Raw genomic sequence first — 20,100 nt, 5'->3', positions numbered from 1 at the left:
ATTCCCAGTCTTTCGTTCATATAACTGCTCAAGCTTTTTCCATAAGGCTTTAGCATCAGTCTCCCCAGTAATATGATTCACAACATTATCATCAACCCACTGTCAAATATACCCACATACTTTTCTATGCAAAATTTTCCATTAAGCATCAGATTTTTCCTCAGGTTTATCCTCAGTAAAAACAGGCAAATAATAATCTTTCACATAAAGAAGATCCTCCATCTTGCCTTTCCAAACATGATAATTTGAACCATTTAAACTAATCATCTTACTTGTATTAGCTTCCATCTTTCACACAAGTCAAATCAAATAACCTAGCTCTAGATACCACTTGATGGGAAAATAATCACAACGGGCAATCTACAAAGCGGAAACAAACCCGTTTGACAAGCATTTCCCGACCCGTATGAACCCGTGAGGAAACTAACAAACAAGCTATATCAAAACCAACCCAAATCAGTCCCCAAATCTATTCCAAATCAGTAGCTAAACAATAATCAAGCACACACTAAAACACGAGACTTTTTACGTGGAAAACCCCTCAAAATCGAGAGTAAAAACTACGGGACTCGTAAGCCACTTAAATTCCACTATCATCAACAAAGAGAGCAATACAATAATCCTTTTCTAGATCAACTAGAGGTATACAACATCATCATACTCTTGAACAACAATAATCAACAAGTATATGAAGAAATTAAAGACAAAAGATGAATGATTCACCCAATAAACTGCCCTCTGTTCCAGCAGCTAGAACACGAGCTACAAGACTCTTTAGACGAATTCAACGGTTGAAAACCTTGGCACTGTTGTCAGGAAGACACATCCCAAATTTGATGAAGATCCAACGGTTAGATCTCCAGGGATCGTCGATTTTCTGAACTGCTGTATTTTTAGACGAAAATTGAGAATCTCTCTTTTTCTTTTTGATCTCTCTGATCTATCTACTCTCTTAATGACCAAAAAATAGCTGCACACTTGAAGGTTTTAATGCCCTAGAATGATTGACTAAGTCAACTAGCATCTTGGGCCTATTTTGTTGGGCTTGGGCCTTTCTCATTAATTGGAAACTGATGTGTAATTTCGTACTCTAAATTATTAGCCAAATACCTATCGATTATCACACAATACAGGCAACTATAACCAGTTCGTGTAGTAATTAAACAAGTATTTGACCAATTCGTTCCACAGAGAGCAGGTAATTGAAAACTTGAACTATTAATTATTCTAAGATTTAAAGGGGGTTTTGTTGTAAAACTGATTAAACGCGAAAGTAAATTAAACTTAACTCAATAAGCAACAAAGGTATCCACTTAGCTACAATTCCCTAGGCTAGGATTGCTCGTTTAAACCCGTTAATTAAACAATTACAATGATGAGACACCGTATTTATCTGTCGATTCCTACAGTTTAAGACTAGCTATAACAACCTTCACTTTTTGACTTCTGAAATTACTGAAATGACCCTAGGGTTTACTGTCTGACTATACGTATTGATTATTTAAGGGTTGTTATATACACAATCAATTTAACGTTGACCAAATAATAAACTTTTATTCGACACTCACTGCTAATTAAAATTTATGCATTTCAATAATATTAATTAAAATTTATGCATTTCAATAATATTATTTATAACTATTAATCTATAAGTAATAAATAAAAAGTGACATTTATATAAATAATAAAACAATTGAGAACTAAATAAAAATAAATACAAGTCATGAATTAGTAAAAAGAAAATAATACTTATCATGTAGTAAATGTAAAAATAATAATAAACATAATAATAATAATAATAGTAATAATAATGAGACTAAAGAATCTTAAACAATTACATCCTTATGTTGACTAAAAATAAAGTATAAACTAGTACATCCTTATGTTGACTAATTGTCAACTAGTACCACCTTTTGTTGACTAAAAATTATAAAACAAAATAAAATCATTAATTAGAACATCCTTATGTTGACTAACACTCTAATACTTGCACTATATAAACACTCCTAGACTCCTAGTTTCTCATTCACAAATCACACCAAAATCCTCTCTCAAAAACAATCTCTCCCTCTCCCTCTCTTGTGGTATTCGGATCTTCAAGCTTGTTCTTCGTGTTCTTCAAGAATCTTCAAGGAGTTCTTCAAGATTTGTAAGGCTTTGATCTTCCATCTTCATCGTGTTCATCTTTTCTTTGTTAATTATCTTGAATCTTCAAAGGTATAACATAAACCCTAAACTATTTACATAAACTTTAATCTTTGTTAATTCATATTCATATTATAAACTTGTTATTCATAAGTATATACATAAACACTCCTAGATTTATATATACATATATACATGTAAAAAAAAAAAAAATTATGTATATATACGAATTATATATACATATACATATTAAAACCTTAAACCCTAATACTACTTATACTATTACTTAACATGTATACACTATTACTATTACTAGCACCTATAACCTACTACTTATATTGTAGCACAAAAACATTTTGGGATATGTATTAGAGATGTATAGATCTTCGAACTTTCTTGACGAATGGTTTCTACGAGATTCTAGGCAGAGGGTTTGGATTTCCGATTTAAAGGGTCCTATGGCTCAAGCCCCTAGATCTAAATTAGCCATTCGAAGGGAAAGGGGTGATTGGAAGCTTTTCTAATACGGCAAGTATCCTAAAATGAAAAACACTCATAAAAGTAGAAACTCTCTAGTCATAGAAACTTAGTAAAATAAGAAACTTTCTAAAAATGGAAACTTTATAAAAATAGTAACTTACTAGGAATAGAAACTTAGTAAAACAAACTATACTTAAACACATACTTAAACTTAAACATGGGCAAAACACTTAACTACTCTTAAATGTCAATAGGTTGACTTTCCTGCTCACTCGTTCAACTCTTTATTCTGAGGAATAACTCTCTCTCTACTTACTAAGGTGACTTTCATAGCTCCACTCTTATTGCTATAGCACCTTTTATACTTACTGGAGTGAGACACATGCTGCTTTTATACTTTAAACAACTTAGAGACAAGTACGAACCTAAACTGTACTATGACTAGCTTATGCTACTAAAACCCCACAGTGATATTTTTTAATTGCTTTCAGGATAAGGCATTCTTAATTATTGGGGGTAGGCCTATCGGGAGTAACGTCCCCGATACATTTGACCGTGATGTCTTTGTATTACTTAATAATGATTTAAACATGGTGATAAGGTACTGCCAACTTATCATCGGGGCAACAAAACAAACGTTTAGTCTAAAATATCACGAATCAGTACTACTTTTGGATCTGCGAGATCTACTTTTTGATCCTGCGGGAGATCAAATTTATAACTAAATCTTGTGGTCTAAAAACAACGATAACTACTTTTGTTAAACCTATGAACTTCACTCAACCTTTTTGGTTGACACTTTAGCATGTTTTGTCTCAGGTGCTGTTTGATTCAAGCTTTCTTATCTACTATTTATGTGATGCTACTTGGACTTAGGATCAAGAGATATCGCATTTATTACTTCTGCATATGAACAATTACTTTATCGTTATTTCCATTATTGTAACGACATTTCATTTTCCGCTGCGTACTCAATAAAGTTAAATTTTCTCATTTAGTATTGTTCTCGTATTATAATATGTTGGTTTATTTGATATTAGTAACGTTTCTTCCAGACCCTATTGGGAGGACGTTACAGATTGGTATCAGAGCATAACCAGGCTGTTATAGAGAACCAGAATTGCATTTTTTATGTGTGCCTTACTTGCTAGCTAGGGTGCCTTAGCAATCTAGGAAACTATAACCTTTCCTGCCTTAGACTTAAAGCATTTAGAATTGCCTTATAATCTTAACAATCATGCTTTACCAAACTTGACTTAAAGATTCTAATCAAAGTCTCTTTCCTAATGTAGGACTACAACTTTCCTTGACCATAGTGCCTTTAATTGTTGCCTTTAACTGTTAAATGCTACACTATACTTTAGAAACTTTACTTATCTTAGAATGCCGAGCTAATCTAAGAACTCTGCTCACTTTCCTGAGTACTATCCAATTACACCACCGCATCTAAATGCGACACAATGATTTCAGAAATTCTTGACATTCATAAGTCATCTATCATGGTTATGTGTATTACATATGTATTACATGAAATATTATCCATGATTTTGAAATTCTTATAATTGTTACTACTCACACTCAAACGTATATAACTCTCTGTTATATCACGTACCTATATGCCTTATGCCTTTATGCATCGGTTTGCGAATTGAAAAATGTCATTGGGTTATCACAGTATACGAATTGAAAGTCTTTAATCAAAAGATTATTAGATTACATACTTATCACTTTATGATCTCGACACGTCATACTGCCATTATTAAAGTAAAGATACATCATATCTTATTATATCTTATCGTATCTATCCTAATAGATTTTGTCTAACACTTTTCCTAAATTCTCTCCATAAATTACGGAAATCTTTTTGCTATATACACGTATTCGAGGAGACGAATATATCATCCAGTATTCAAAACTAATCTCATATCAAAAACCCTAATTCCAAACACATAATATGGATTCCTCGAACTCTTCGAGCTCCAATGGCAGCGTAACCGGAATGAACCAACCAATCAGCCATCATCTATTTTGGATGAATTGGGGATGGGTTTGTAGTAAACTTAATCAATGGAGACAAGAAGAAGGTGATCCCTTCCACCAACCGAATTCACCTCTTGGTGAAGAACCTGAAGCACTTACTGGCGAACCCGTTCGGAACACTATTTTCACCCTCATTTCCAGGATATCCAGTCACGAATATATAATATCTAAAATTTTAGATCTTATTCATCCACTTGTCCGAACCGCCAATCATACCGGAATAATAGAAGAAGTCAACGAGCTTCGCGCTCGAGTAGTGGCTCTGGAGAATATGGTGCGAAACCTACGAACACCAGCAGCAGCACCAGCAGCATAACCAGTACCACCAGTACCATCGGCATCACCACCAACATCACCAGCTTCACCAACAAAAACATCCGCATTCCATGCCTCAACATCACACTCTGTACCTCAAACATCAACATCATACGCCCCATAGATATCAAGGAATATTAGTAATAATGAGTTAAGATGTATTGACTCATTCTTCCTGAAGAATTACATATGTATACTTTATATATATGGATTGGAACAATAATAAATCTTTTCATACTAAGCTATTACGTGTGAATCTTAACTAGTATGTACTACTTGATTAATTCATATCATTAATATGCTATGATGTACATCCTTCGTTAATGACTTAACAATCGTTAATCACTGCTTCAATACAATAAACTCCATTTCATAATAAACCAAGTGTATTACTCAAATACATGATTGATTGTATACTTTCATTTTCGATGTACTTGAAACTTTCTAGAAAACATCATTCGTGCCTTATGAATTTCACAAGAATTCCACGAGCACCAACATCATATACTGAGGTATATCAATAACAATGAACGATGAAGTATTGATTCATAACTTCATTAGCGAAATATTTCGCGACAATTATGAAATCTCTAAGGTTTTGGAGATTATTTATTCTCGTTTCAACCGCAAATCAAATGAGTTTAATATTATATTAACTCATTAAATCTATATTATATCTGAAGAATACATATATGAACGTATATCTTCTCTTTTGTACAAACTGTTAATTGTGAAAATATTTTAATGGGTAGGTAATACCCGAGAAATATTTATATCTCACATTAATATGTTACATTGTACATTCTTCAAATTCTGATTCAATAATCAGTAACTATACTACTTACATCCACATATGTATCCGCGCACCAAAGAACAACCATTTTCATTCAAATCAAATTACATATTCTGAATTTGACATATCAGAATTCAAGTAAAGCTATAGCAGATGTTATCTTTCTAAAGATCACTACATTCATGAATTATATTCATTCGTATTCTATGATGAATTATCACATCAAACCACCAAAATTATCATTCATTACTTTTGAAATCAACAACGCCTATTCGTCAACCATTAGATCCATTGACGATTACAATCAGCGTTTAATCATCTAAAAATAAAATTTCTTGAAACCATCTCGGGTTGTCAATCAATGATTCAGATTCGTTAACCTTGAGGATGCTGACGAAGCAGCAAATGCTATAGATGTTCTTAAGGGCTAACAGTTTGATAATAAAGAATGGTACGTTGGAAAAGCCCAAAAGAAAATTTGGAACTGAAAAACGGATTGAGCTAACCATGGAGGAGACCAAGGACAAACACAAGGGCCAAACCCTATATTCAAAGAATCCAGGAAATTCTGAATCCGGTGAAATCTTTAGAGAATATCTTGCTCCAAAGTCATGTTAAAAGCTTGCGGAAAATTTTTCTTCATCAACTTTCGAACTTAGAAATTCCAAAATATCATCATAAATATCCTCTATATTTCGGAAGATATCTTCATAACAATTCATGTCCGCAATTAAGTATCTCTTTGCGATATCTTTATAAAGGAAACTGTTTTAGTTTCTATATTCTGTAAAATTCGAGTTTAAATTATAAATGCTTTGAATAAGTGATTGGGAATTGAAGCATGAGTTAATATAATATAATGACGTCAGGCCAACGTGATTATATTACAGTAAGTCATGCTCAGTTTTTAATGGAAGATGATGATTCATAGATTTTATAATCATCATTTGCCATGTTACACGACTCTTACATTCTATTTAACCTCTAAACATATCAAGAAAATATTTTTCTTGATGATTCGGTCTTTTTCGGATATTCTGGTAATATGACAAATCAAATCGTGCTATTACCTTTCCTTTCTACTTTATATATTATGATCATTCAAAACTTCATACCTATGAATTCTGGACCATTACTCGCTTGACTTGAAGTCGGGAAGAAGAAACAAAAACATAAAGCTCCGACATATAAGGGAAAATATAAAGCCCGATAACGACTCCGAAATTACAAACCGTGTATATCAATGCGTATAGCAATATAAAGACACGGGATAATTAAAAACACTATAACCCCAAGAGCATAGAAGAAGTAAACAGATTCCTCTGGCGGTAAAAGAAAAAGAAGAATGACTGCATAGATGGTCAATATAATAACCAGGATCAGAACTGGATTTAGCATTTTCTTAATCTTTTGGAAGTTTGAATTGAGAAAGAAAGTATAGAAGTGGTGAAGATAATGAAACGGAAGAAGCTAATTTATACCAAAATTCCAAACACATCAATCGAGGCAAATCACCGCATTTAATCAAACAAATCTCAAAATTTCATAAATACCGGAGAATCAAATCTTATAGATTACGAAGATTTCCTTTAATTCCTTGAATTCCGGAAATCAATCGTGACTACGTCAAAAGTTAAGGCGAACATTTAATTTTCTCATTTCACTCTTTTATGATAGCTTCGTTTATACTCTTCCAATAAACGAATCATTTTATCCATATTATTCAATAGTGATAAAACTTTATTTTTCAACTTATATTCATCATTAAAATATTCTTGTTGTAAACAATGAAGATCTCTATCAAATTTCATGACTGTGATTTTCACGAACTCCTCTCTGTTTGTCTGCCCTAATATTGTGGCATAAAATGCTCAAGGTTTTAAATGAGCTCAATACCATTCATAACACATTTCATGTATCCAATTTACTGAAATGACTTGTATAACATCATCATTTTGAATGATCCTCGCATTAATGATAAAATGCACTTCGTTGAAGAACCTATAGAAATCATGGAAGGAGAGGTCAAACAAACGCGTAAAAGCAACATACCTATCATTAAATTCTGTTGGAATTCGCGTAGAGGCCCCGAATATACCTGGGAACGCAAAGACCATATGAAATGGAAATATCCCCATCTCTTCTCAACTGCTGATGCATCCGAGAAGTCTACCTAAAACTTCGGGACGAAGTTTTTATTAACGGGGAGGTACTATAACAACCCTCACTTTTTGACTTCTGAAATTATTGAAATGACCCTAGGGTTTACTGTCTGACTATACGTATTAATTATTTAAGGGTTGTTATATACACAATCAATTTAACGTTGACCAAATAATAAACTTTTATTCGACACTCACTGCTAATTAAAATTTATGCATTTCAATAATATTATTTATAACTATTAATCTATAAGTAATAAATAAAAAGTGACATTTATATAAATAATAAAACAATTGGGAACTAAATAAAAATAAATACAAGTCATGAATTAGTAAAAAGAAAATAATACTTATCATGTAGTAAATGTAAAAATAATAATAAACATAATAATAATAATAATAGTAATAATAATGAGACTAAAGAATCTTAAATAATTACATCCTTATGTTGACTAAAAATAAAGTATAAACTAGTACATCCTTATGTTGACTAATTATAAACTAGTACCACCTTTTGTTGACTAAAAATTATAAAACAAAATAAAATCATTAATTAGAACATCCTTATGTTGACTAACACTCTAATACTTGCACTATATAAACACTCCTAGACTCCTAGTTTCTCATTCACAAATCACACCAAAATCCTCTCTCAAAAACAATCTCTCCCTCTCCCTCTCTTGTGGTATTCGGATCTTCAAGCTTGTTCTTCGTGTTCTTCAAGAATCTTCAAGGAGTTCTTCAAGATTTGTAAGGCTTTGATCTTTCATCTTCATCGTGTTCATCTTTTCTTTGTTAATTATCTTGAATCTTCAAAGGTATAACATAAACCCTAAACTATTTACATAAACTTTAATCTTTGTTAATTCATATTCATATTATAAACTTGTTATTCATAAGTATATACATAAACACTCCTAGATTTATATATACATATATACATGTAAAAAAAAAAATTTATGTATATATACGAATTATATATACATATACATATTAAAACCTTAAACCTTAATACTACTTATACTAGTACTTAACATGTATACACTATTACTATTACTAGCACCTATAACCTACTACTTATATTGTAGCACAAAAACATTTTGGGATATGTATTAAAGATGTATAGATCTTCGAACTTTCTTGACGAATGGTTTCTACGAGATTCTAGGCAGAGGGTTTGGATTTCTGATTTAAAGGGTCCTATGGCTCAAGCCCCTAGATCTAAATTAGCCATTCGAAGGGAAAGGGGTGATTGGAAGCTTATCTAATACGGCAAGTATCCTAAAATGAAAAACACTCATAAAAGTAGAAACTCTCTAGTCATAGAAACTTAGTAAAATAAGAAACTTTCTAAAAATGGAAACTTTATAAAAATAGTAACTTACTAGGAATAGAAACTTAGTAAAACAAACTATACTTAAACACATACTTAAACTTAAACATGGGCAAAACACTTAACTACTCTTAAATGTCAATAGGTTGACTTTCCTGCTCACTCGTTCAACTCTTTATTCCGAGGAATAACTCTCTCTCTACTTACTAAGATGACTTTCATAGCCCCACTCTTATTGCTATAGCACCTTTTATACTTACTGGGGTGAGACACATGCTGCTTTTATACTTTAAACAACTTAGACACAAGTACGAACCTAAACTGTACTATGACTAGCTTATGCTACTAAAACCCCACAGTGATATTTTTTAATTGCTTTCAGGATAAGGCATTCTTAATTATTGGGGGTAGGCATATCGGGAGTAACGTCCCCGATACATTTGACCGTGATGTCTTTGTATTACTTAATAATGATTTAAACATGGTGATAAGGTACTGCCAACTTATCATCGGGGCAACAAAACAAACGTTTAGTCTAAAATATCACGAATCAGTACTACTTTTGGATCTGCGAGATCTACTTTTTGATCCTGCGGGAGATCAACTTTACAACTAAATCTTGTGGTCTAAAAACAACGATAACTACTTTTGTTAAACCTATGAACTTCACTCAACCTTTTTGGTTGACACTTTAGCATGTTTTGTCTCAGGTGCTGTTTGATTCAAGCTTTCTTATCTACTACTTATGTGATGCTACTTGGACTTAGGATCAAGAGATATCGCATTTATTACTTCTGCATATGAACAATTACTTTATCGTTATTTCCATTATTGTAACGACATTTCATTTTCCGCTGCGTACTCAATAAAGTTAAATTTTCTCATTTAGTATTGTTCTCGTATTATAATATGTTGGTTTATTTGATATTAGTAACGTTTCTTCCAGACCCTATTGGGAGGACGTTACACTAGCATCCTAAGTATAACTGTCGTTAACCTAGAGTTACTAACCAATTCACAATGGTATTACTCAAGATTATAATCTAACTTAGGTTGGTTTGGTGTCCCTTACAACCTCACAATTATTGCAACCAATTTCAAGCTCAACCACTATACGATTAATTTTATTATCGGTGTCCCTCATAAAAATCTCACGTATTCCTAAATTATTCACGTTCAATAATCTAGTAAAAGCTATTAATCAATTTAACTATCGTTAGTTAATCAATAACTTCCGTGATCTAACAATCAATAAGCTTTATTAACGGTGGATCTTAGCTAGACATAAACTTGTGTAATTTTAATTAATTGTTATTAACCAAAAGATCGCAATCCATCACCTAGGTTCATGCATCTAAGCGAATACTAAATATTTAGCTACTCATGGTAAAGTAAAGAACAAATAAATAAGAAGAACAATTAAACATAATCTTTGAATTGAAGAACAAATTAATAAAAGTAATTAAACTAACCAAGAATGATATTGTAGCTTAAACCCTTGTAAAATAATTAAGAAAGACAAAGAAATTCGTAACAAATGTTGCTGTGGAAGAAAATTCATAAATAAAACTGCATACCCTAAATTGGGGTAAAATTCGTCTATTTATAGAATCTGGAAAAACAGTTGAAACAGACTCATGTCGCGTTCCGCGACACATCATCGCGATCCGCGACATACTCATCGCGTAACGCGATGAACTGGGACGCGATATATCAGACTCAGACGCGACAGATTGGTCAGAATGCCCTTTTTCCATGTCGTGTTCTGATGCACTTTGTCACGTATCACGATGACCAAAACGCGATAAAACTCATCCTGAAGCGATGGAAACTGACTTTTTCACCCGGGGCACGTTTATCTTCAACTCTAACTTCGTTTTGGCTATATCTTCAATAAAATCAACAATAATGAGCCAACGAATGATATCTTGACACTTTCTTCATTTTAAACTCAAACAACTCGATATCTTAATCAAAGTCTTCAAAATACTAGCAAATGGAACAGGATAACGCCCAAAATATATGTATGAAAATGGCGTTATCAAAATCTCCCACACTTGAACCTTGCTTGTCCTCAAGCAAGTCAATCTCGAAACAATAACTGTACGTATAATCTTCAACAAAATTCTGCAAGATTCAAGCCTTCAAGTCAATCCTCCACAAGCTCTCGTACTCTTCATCTTTTCACGAATAAGCTTATTTCCTCACAAAACAATTCCTCACATTCCTGTCACTTACAAAATAACATACAAACCATCAAACGCACCCCCTTTCTCCCCCATTTTCATTCAAACACATTTCAAAAACAATATCCTAAGTGGCCCTTATTACAAACAAATTTTCATAAAACATCCTTTCTAGGTCATGAATTGAGATGTAAAGACAATTTGGGTTGAGAACTCAAACTCCAAAAATTTCCATAACTTTACTTCTTAACAAAAACCTTTCATCTCAAAGTCTAAACTCTTTTCACTTAACTTTCCCTAAAAATCACATTACTAGGCTTTCAATATCCTTATTTTCTTTGCATCAATCAACCCTTAAGACCTACTTTCCAACCTCAATAACTAATCACCAATAAACATTCAAATACAATTGGTGTAAAATGATTACAAATGATAAAAACAATCTTACGTTATAAGGTTTAGTATTTGTAATCATGACCCTTATTCGCATCAAGATAGCCTACTAACAATATTTAAGGCGCTATTGCAAATACCAATACTTCACAATTCAATCAAAGATCCAGTTATAAATAGATTCATACCTGTGTTTATGTAGGGAAATCCGTTTAACTTTTTAACTCTCTTGATTCCATTTCATGCTGATAATTTCTAAATATGCAAGCTATCCACATACTGGTCACATCTCTCTTATTCAAAGTACCCCGCAAAGGTAACTCTTCCCAAGGTCTAGTCTTACTAGGCATTTCCCACATCACGAGCCAAAGATGATCACTGCTGCATAATTATGAGACGAGTACCTAAAGATGATCACCTTGCCTTGAGATTGTAACGTCCTTGACCCGTGTAGCGAACCTTCAACCAACCGATCCCAAACCGAAAAAAGGTCTTAGGTGGTTAGGTGATCTAGCACCCCAAAGGATCTATCGGCTCGAGTCTTAGAAACTACTACTTAAGCTCGGATCTCATAAGCATTTTTTCTTTCTTTTTTTATTTCATTTTTTTTACAATAGTACTCTCTTTGAATGTCTTCTCGTCTTCAAATTGTGACTTTGTAGAACCCGCAATGTATGATGTAGTGGATGGATAATGATGTGATCGATGATGATGAATGATTTGTTGTAGGAAGTCTTTAACTCATGACATAAAGCAATACCATTCACACCATAGTCGGTAATAGCCACCCCTTAAAGGGTCCATTGGAGTCAGAGATTTGTGATTTTTCCTCTTCAAGCTTACATACCTAGCACTTATGAGCATAACACTTCTTTAAGAGAATCAAAAAGCCATAAACACAAAATACGAAGCCATTTATATCCTAATCTCTAATTTAACCATTTTTCTCGAATTTTACCCTAAAGCCCTAAATACCGTTATTCTTCATTTCTTGACACAAATAAGTTGCATTGTCATCTTTGAAACAAATACTAAACTAGATAAAATAAGATTAAATTTTTAACATTTTTAACCAAATTTATCCAACATTTATCCCTTTTCAACGTTCACCTTTCATCAATTGTCTTTCCTCAAGCATTTATATACTCAAAATTTCTAAGTCATGGTCAAAAAGGTCATTCATAATTAACAAACCACTAACAATTTGCTTAAAACTAATAAACCTCACCGGCCAAAACCAAAAATTCCAAGTCAATCCCTAATCACTACGGGTGCTCTCATGGGTAAACATCTCAATTATAACCTTAAAAAGTTTAAAAACTCCACAACTTTTGACCACTAGGCAATTAAAACATGCAAAAATTTCAAAAATCCGCGAGAATTTATCTCTCCCCCACACTTAAGATCATGTAATGCCCTCATTTACATGAAATCAGAAAATCAAAAATAAATTCGAGAGGACAAAATAGTGAAAAAGGGAAAAGAAAAGAAAAGAAAAACCCGGATTTTTAGATCCGTAGATCGCGGAAAGACGGTGCACGATGGCGCTGAACTTACTGCCAGCATAAGAACATCGGCATCCACTCGATCACCAAAACATCATAATCAAGTAAGGTGCTGAACTTACTGCCAGACTTTGAAAAATAATAAAGCACAACCACCGTGGAACCTGAAACGAAAACATACATACCATAACTAATGGGGTGGTACCACCACGGTATCGAAACGCCCCATTTAAAATCCAAAGTATTAAGTATAAACACTAACAACTACCATCATCCTAATTAAGATTACAGTCATCCAAAAATAAAAAAAACAACTAAACGATATTAAAAAGTTTTTGTGTTGCTTGTCACCACACGATCACCACCGCATCCAATCAACAAGGGTTATACCCTCCATAAGAGCCATCATACTGCCCACCATAAGGACCTCCACCACCTGACTGACCTCCCTGGTTACCTTCATCATACTGAGAACTAGAACCTGCTCCTCTTCGTCGGACCATATCCTCCCAAACTTCCTGAGCTACTGTGCGATCATACACCCGATAAGGACCTGTCGACTCCGGAGTCCATGGAACACGAGTGCTATAAGGAGTAAAGATGGTATTAGGAGAAACAAGCTCCATGTTGTGTCGAGGACAATCATGATGATACGTAACCTCATGATAAGGCTAAAAAGAAACATATATTTCATAGCAAAATCCCCCAAGAAAGACAAGATTTTAGTTGCAATTGTTCCATTTTCAAGTAATATTCGTTTATATTAAATAAGTGCGAAGACAAAAGGCGAAAACGACGAATTGAAGACACAAAGGTCCAAAAAGCTCAAAAGTACAAGATACAATCAAAAAGGTTCAAATTATTGATGAGGAACGTCTAAAAATGACAAGAGTACAAGTTACAAAACGCAAAGTACACAATATAAAATTGTACGAAAGGATGTTCGAAAATCCGGAACCGGGACCAGAGTCAACTCTCAACGCTCGACGCAACGGTGTAAAAATTACGAGTCAACTATGCACAAGAATAAAATATAATATTTAAATAATTCATAATAAGAATAATATTAAATAATAAAAAGTTGTTAATTGAGCATAGTTCAGGGGTCGTAAATGAAAATTTCAATTCTAATTTCGCCTATAAAAGCTATGTAATACGATCAATTGAGAATACCTTTTTTCGATCATTTTTTCTATCTTTTTCTTATTTTTCTATCTATCAATATCAATATCTATAATTTATATCTATAATTCTCTATCATAATGTTAATGTAATCAGATATAACAATAATCTTAATTTTAATTTTAAATTATGATAATAATAAGATTTATGATAGAGATCGTTTGAGTGTGTAAGTCGAAATTCTGTCCGTGTAACGCTACGCTATTTTTAATCAATGTAAGTTATGTTCAACCTTTTTACATTAATGTCTCGTAGCTAAGTTATTATTATGCTTATTTAAAACGAAGTAATCATGATGTTGGGCTAATTACTAAAATTGGGTAATTGGGCTTTGTACCATAATTGGGGTTTGGACAAAAGAACGACACTTGTGGAAATTAGACTATGGGCTATTAATGGGCTTTATATTTGTTTAACTAAATGATAGTTTGTTAATGTTAATATAAAGATTTACAATTGGGCGTCCCTATAAATTACCATATACACTCAATCGGACACGATGGGCGGGGTATTTATATGTACGAATAATCGTTCATTTAACCGGACACGGGAATGGATTAATAGCCACTAGAATAATTAAAACAGGGGTGAAATTATGTACAAGGACACTTGGTATAATTGATAACAAAATATTAAAATCTTGGGTTACACTCAGTCGACATCCTGGTGTAATTATTAAACAAAGTATTAAAATCTTGTTACAGTTTAAGTCCCCAATTAGTTGGAATATTTAACTTCGGGTATAAGAATAATTTGACGAGGACACTCGCACTTTATGTTTATGACTGATGGACTGTTATGGACAAAAACCAAACGGACATATTAAATAATTCAGGACAAAGGACAATTAACCCATGAGCATAAAATTAAAATCAACACGTCAAACATCATGATTACGGAAGTTTAAATAAGCATAATTCCTTTATTTTATCTCTTTTTCGCATTTTTAATTATCGCACTTTTATTTTATGTCATTTAATTTATCGCACTTTATTTATTGTTATTTACTTTACTCTTTAAATTAAGTTATTTTTATATTTTACATTAGGTTTTAATTGTGACTTAAGTCTTAAAAATCGACAAACCGGTCATTAAACGGTAAAAAAACCCCCTTTTATAATAATAATACTACTAGTACATATATATTTTTTTGTATTTTTTACAAATATTGTGTGTAAAAATATAGCGTTAAACTTCACTAGCTCCCTGTGGAACGAACCGGACTTACTAAAAACTATACTATAATACGATTAGGTACACTGCCTATAAGTGTTGTAGCAAGGTTTAAGTATATCCCACTCGATAAATAAATAAATAACTTGTGTAAAATTGTAGCATATTTAATAATATTTCGCACTAAAAATAATACTATTTTGTATACACCCCCTACAACATCAAGTATTTTTGGCGCCGCTGCCGGGGAGCGCCGAAGCGAAACGCTATATAAAAAAAAAAAAATTCTAGACAACTAGTTACCTTATTTTAATTTATATCAAAAAAAAAAAAAAAACATTTAAAAAAAACGTAAAAAAAAAAAAAAAAAAAACGTAAAAAAAAAAAACAAAAACGTAAAAAAAAAAAAAACAAAAACGTAAAAAAAAAAAAAAATTATTAAAAAAAAAAATATTTTTTTAAGATTTTGTCTATAAAAAAAAATGTTTTTTTAGTTTTATTACCTTTAAATTTTTAGACTATATTCGCAACTTTTAGTATTAAGTTTAGTTTTGCCATAGTTATTTTTATTTCTAGATTTTTAGGCTTTGCCGTAAAATTTCTTAAGTGCTTATTCCTTAAACTAAGTTTTAGGCACTTTAGAATTTTGCGACGCCATTTTTCGCGCTATTTTCTTATTTTTATTTTTCGACGCGTTTACCTATGTATCAATTACAATTCCAATTAGTGATCTCCATTTGTAGTTTTAATTTTAAGATAGTGATAGTTATAAGGTTGGATTAACCGCATGTTTACAAACCACTTTTCGTCTTTTTCATTTTTCGACACTTTTCGACGCGCACTCTTTTTCTCTCTTATTTCTCGCCATTCTAGTTTTTAGGACTTAGATTTTTTTTCTACTTCTTCTCTAAATTTCTTAAAATTACGAAAATTTATTTTAAGTGGTTAAATTGATAGACATCAAAATTTTCTGGTTCGTAGTAATAGTTGGATTTGTACGTGGATCGGGTTATTGGAGCCAAACAATACTCAATTATATTGAGACCAAACGAATCCTGCCCCTCTGCTGCATCTTTTGGCTATTCGAAACGTGGGCAAAATCAGAAAAGTCTATTGATTGGATAACTTATATAATTTTTCTTTCCTTTTTTAAAAACTAATAGGATATTCAGTGAATGCACCGAGCAAGACGTTCACCACCTTTTGTACGTTCACCACCTGTAACTCGATCAAGACATCTAGCCAATATTGTCGCCGTTGATTTTTCTTTAGAATCGTCATCTAGTAAACCAAGAACTCCAACGCAAATTTCCGATAATCCATCTTTTGAACCCGATTTCACAACTGAGAACCCGGAGCATATTCAAGGACAATTCCAAGATCCTGAACCACTAATTATTCCTCCTGAACCACAAACGGTTAAATCGGAATCCTCTAGTGATTCGTATTCAACAAATTCAATTATGGAAGTAACGGAACCTCTAAGTATGGAAGATCGAATGAGAGCCACACGCACGGGCCAAGGTCACGCCATTATTAAGCCAGAAGTTAATGCGCCAGATTATGAAATCAAAGGACAAATTCTACACATGGTAACTAACCAATGCCAATTCAGTGGTGCACCGAATGAAGATCCTAACGAACACCTTCGTACGTTTAAAAGAATTTGTACACTATTCAAAATCCGAGAAGTGGAAGATGAGCAGATCTATCTCATGCTGTTTCCCTGGACTTTAAAGGGAGAAGCCAAAGATTGGTTAGAATCGTTACCTGAAGGGGCGATTACTACATGGGATGATTTAGTTGAAAAATTTCTTAAACAATTCTTTCCGACATCCAAAGCCGTAAGACTTCAAGGAGAAATTGTTACATTCGCGCAAAAGCCAAATGAAACATTATATGAGGCGTGGACAAGATTTGGAAGGATGTTGAGAGGATGTCCTCAACACGGATTAGATACTTTTCAAATAGTGCAAATCTTCTATAAAGGCGTAGACATCGCTACAAGAAAAGACATCGACATAACAGCTGGTGGTTCCATCATGAAGAAAACCGCAACTGAAGCTTACAAAATTATTGATAACACTGCTTCCCACTCACATGAGTGGCACCAAGAAAAAGATATCATTAGATCATCTAAAGCGGCTAGAGCTGATTCTAGCCATGACTTTGATTCCGTTTCCGCAAAAATAGATGCTTTCGAAAGACGAATGGAAAAGATGAATAAAGATATTCACGCAATACGAATCAGTTGTGAGCTATGCGGTGGACCACACTTATTGAAAGATTGTCACATTGAACCAACCATGGAACAACGAGAGAATGTTTTCTATATGAACCAAAGGCCGGGAAATAATTATCAAAATAATTATCAACCGCCAAAGCTAAACTTCAATCGAAATCAAAACATTCTTTACAATCCAAAAGGACCCGAAAATAACTGGTATAACCAACAAGGTCCGAATAACCAACCAACTCAAAACAACACTTTCAATCAACAAAGACCTGGCTTATATAAACCACAACAACAAACCGAAGAGAAAAAGTCAAATATGGAAGACGTGGTATTCAAGCTAGTTGAATCTCAAACACAATTTATTGAAACTCAAACCCAAACGAACGAGAGGTTTGATCAGTCATTAAGAACTCAACAAGCTTCCATTTTGAATCTAGAAAAACACGTAGGTACTCTTGCTAGCATGATGAGTGAGAGGGAACAAGGAAAGCTACCGAGTAATACTGAAGTAAATCCTCGAAAAGAGAATGTTAATATGGTTTCAACAAATTCTGAAAAACCAGCTCCGGAAGATGGGAAGGTTTTAGATGAGAGTAAAAATGAAGAAGTTACACCACCACCACCAGAGTATGTAAAGCCAGTGGTGGCACCATATAAACCACCCATCCCGTTTCCAAGAAAAGGAGTTGAGTATGAGCAAGTAATAGGTAATAAAGTTGGTGATACCATTGGAAAGAAGAAGAAGAAGAAGTATAAGAAAGTGCAAGAAACAAAAACCGTAGAAGTAAACCCGGTAAAGACAGTTCCACCAAAACCTCCACCTAGGGTAGGTGATCCGGGTGAATTTATTGTTCCTTGTCTACTTAGCGATTGTGTCATGTATGATGCACTAGCAGATTTAGGTGCGAGTGTGAGTGTTATGCCTCTTTCCTTATATAAGAGATTAGGTGTAGGTGAGTTAAGTCCAACGGATATGAGTGTTCGACTCTTTGATCAAACCATTAAGCACCCAGTTGGAATTGCCGACAACCTACCCGTTCAAGTAGGCAATTTAACCTTTCTAGTCGAATTCATTGTCATTGACATAGAAGAGGACTCAAACGTTCCTCTAATTTTAGGTCGACCATTCTTAGCGTCCACCGGGGCGTTATTTGATGTAAGAAACGGTAGAATGACACTTAGTAGTGGTGACAAATCGATCACCTTTATGATTCGAAAGTCTAAATCTCCACCAACCAAAACCGTTGAACCAGCAAAAACGATTGGTAAGAACCATGTTGTTTTACCAACTCCAACAGTAGTGCTTAACAATAATAAAACGCCTAAGTGTGGGGAAAATGAAGTAACACCTAATGATGACATGATAACAAAGAACCCCGTTGTTGATACGAAATTAAATGACCCCGTTATTAATAGTTCAATGAAGAAACTTATTAAACGGATTCGCGATGCTATAACCAAGGGGAACTTTAAGTTATGTAACCGGTTAGTATCCAATCTATCGCCTAAAGAAAAGGTGAAGCTAGTTGAAATTGTGGATATTACACAGGAATCCGACCAATGGCTTAAAGAGAAAGTCACAGATATGCAAGTTGATTATGGACCAAGAGAAATTGACGATGAAGTTAATCACAATTTTGACACCACAGCTACCTAAGTGTGGGGAGATTCAAGTGTTCTAAAAAGAAAATGCTATCTAGAGTTAGTTGTTCTGTTCTCGTGTAGTTCCGAGAATGGAATCCGAGTGGTCTTTTCCACTAGCAGACACTAAAGAACTAGTTTTCTCCCTCCATTCTGAATTTTTGTTTTGTAGGTTTTATATAAAATTAATATGTTTTTTTTTTAAATTAAAGTTTTGTGTGAATTTTAAAAACAAAATTTACTTTAATTCATTAAGTTGAAAAAAATGATTTCTAAAATTCGTCGTGAGTTGAAGACTAGGTCATTAAGCCGAAATTACTTTACCCGAGGGCGGGGCGACAAATTTTGTTATCATTATTTTTAATTTTATTGATTTAAAGTATGCCAAAAATATTATACTTTATAAATTTTTGAAAAGTGGGGTTATAAACCAAACTTCAAAAATATATATATATATATATATATATATGTTTGTATTTTATCTTATGTACAAAACAGGGTAAAACAACGCACTTT

Source organism: Rutidosis leptorrhynchoides, chromosome 2 (genome assembly GCF_046630445.1).
Source record: "Rutidosis leptorrhynchoides isolate AG116_Rl617_1_P2 chromosome 2, CSIRO_AGI_Rlap_v1, whole genome shotgun sequence".
Classification (NCBI taxonomy): domain Eukaryota; kingdom Viridiplantae; phylum Streptophyta; class Magnoliopsida; order Asterales; family Asteraceae; genus Rutidosis; species Rutidosis leptorrhynchoides.
Note: the sequence above shows the minus strand (reverse complement) of the source record.